The sequence below is a fragment of the Peromyscus leucopus genome, chromosome 11 (genome assembly GCF_004664715.2).
Source record: "Peromyscus leucopus breed LL Stock chromosome 11, UCI_PerLeu_2.1, whole genome shotgun sequence".
Taxonomy (NCBI): domain Eukaryota; kingdom Metazoa; phylum Chordata; class Mammalia; order Rodentia; family Cricetidae; genus Peromyscus; species Peromyscus leucopus.
The window spans coordinates 37,420,657-37,422,807 of record NC_051072.1 but is presented as its reverse complement, the minus strand read 5'-3'; the positions used below and the strand labels follow the sequence as shown (position 1 = coordinate 37,422,807).

At 46.6% G+C, this 2,151-nt stretch overlaps 1 pseudogene; it reads right to left on the bottom strand.

The window, feature by feature from the left end:
* Positions 1-890: 890 nt before the first annotated feature.
* LOC114704134 lies at positions 891-1,307 on the bottom strand (annotated as a pseudogene).
* Positions 1,308-2,151: the final 844 nt, after the last annotated feature.

Genomic DNA, 2,151 nt, shown 5'->3' with positions numbered 1-2,151 from the left:
AAATTGGCGTGCCGTCTGAGTTAAGCAAAAATGGAGGTCTGTCGCCTGGAGCACACGCAGCCTCATGGTGGGGAGGAAAGCCTTAGAGAAGGAATAAAGACATCCGCAGTGGTAGAGAAAGCACGCTTAAGCTCTGGCCAGCATCTAGAAGAAAAGGACAGAGGAGAAGAAACAGGGAGAGGTGCTATTTTCCAAGCCAGGACCTAGAAAGACAGACAGACAGAGCAGAAGCTCATGGTGGTTTTGGAGAGATTGAACTGGGGGGGTGGGAATTCTGGGAAAGAAAAGTACATGATATCATTCAAAGGCTCCCATCTCTGTAGCTTAATTTAAGGTAGACCTGACTTCCTGAGATATGGTCCTATGGAACAGGTGACTGACCCGCCAAACTTGATTAATTCTTTTTTTTTTTTTTGCTTTTTCGAGACAGAGTTTCTGTAGTTTTGGTGCCTGTCCTGGATCTCGCTCTGTAGATCAGGCTGGCCCCTTGAAATCATAGAGCTCTACCTGCCTCTGCCTCCCAAGTGTTGGGATTAAAGGCGTGTGCCACCATCGCCCGGCCCTAGATTAATTCTTAAGAGAGGAGACAAGGGCATGTCACCACAGACCCAGAGAGATGGGGCCAAGCACCATGGACCAAAGCCTCTGAAACAGCAGTCTGAAATAATCCCTCTCTCTCTTTCTACTGTGTCATAGAGACAGAGACATCAACACACTCTCCAGCCCAGTGTGGGGTATGCCTCGTTCCTTACGAACTGGATTCGTCCAAGTTTGAAGCCCCACCCTGAAACTACCACATTACTCTAGACACTTGATCTACAAATGTAAACCCCTGCCCTGGGATGCCCTACCCTCCAGTTTGTGTTCTTCATGGTAACTCCCTATAAATCTTTTTTTTTTTTTTTTTTTTTGGTAGTTCTCCAACTTTATTTGACACTCAGCAGCTTAGTTCTCATCCACATAGACTGTCTGTAGATTTTTGAATGTGCTTAACAGGTACGTAAGTTACCAATGTGTAGAGCTTGTTTGGTGAGTCCTCATCCTCATTACGTTTTCTGGACAAAAGTACACGGATACGGTATGGAACATTCCTTATTCCTTTGGCCCAGACGGCTTTATTGAGCCTGGTATGAATGCGCACATCTGGAGTCCCCAAATTTCCGGATTTCTTTGAGTGCCCTAGGGGCACGCTTCTTGAAGCCCACTCCATGGATGCGCTTGTGAATGTTGGTGGTGTATTCTTGGGTCACCACCTTGTTGATGGCAGAACGGCTCTTCTTCTCGCCACCCTTCTTTGCGGGAACCATTCTGCGGGCGCAAGGGATTGTGGGAAGGAAAGCCAGGTCCCAACTTCCTATAAATCTTACTTGCTTTACCTATCTTGTACATTGAAGAGAGGTGTGTGTGTGTGTGTGTGTGTGTGTGTGTGTGTGTGTGTGTGTGTGTGTGTGTGTTGGGAATCCAACCTAGGCCTTCACAAATGCTTTCCTATTGAGCCCTACGCCCAGCCCATTAGCCTGAAGCTAACAATCACAATGTCTTAGAGACTGAGAAATAAAAGCTTTTTTTGTCTTGTTGAAAATTTGGATGGATTTGAATATGCAAACATGGATCTGGACTTTGGGTTGGAAATGGGCTCCAATAAGCTCTACTGTGTTTTATAGAAGGAGTAAGAGTTTGTATCTGAAGGACTTGACTCAGTGGTAGAACAATGACCCAGCATACACAAGGCCTCAGATTTGATTCCCAGAACCACAATTTAAAAAGCAACAATACGGCCGGCAGTGGTGGCGCACGCCTTTAATCCCCGCACTCGGGAGGCAGAGGCAGGCAGATCTCTGTGAGTTCGAGGCCAGCCTGGGCTACCAAGTGAGTTCCAGGAAAGGCGCAAAGCTACACAGAGAAACCCTGTCTTGAAAAACCAAAAAGTGCACACTGCTCCTGCCGAGGACTGAGTTTGGTTCCTAGCACCCACGTCAGGTGACTCACAACCGCCTGTAAGTCCAGCAATATGAGATCTGATGTCTGCTTCTGGACTTCACTGGCAGAGTACTCACACATGCGCATCCTTCACCCCCACACACATGTGCACATGACTAGAAATAGAATCTAAACAAAAACCTTTAAAGAAGGTGCTTTAAAAATCATTTT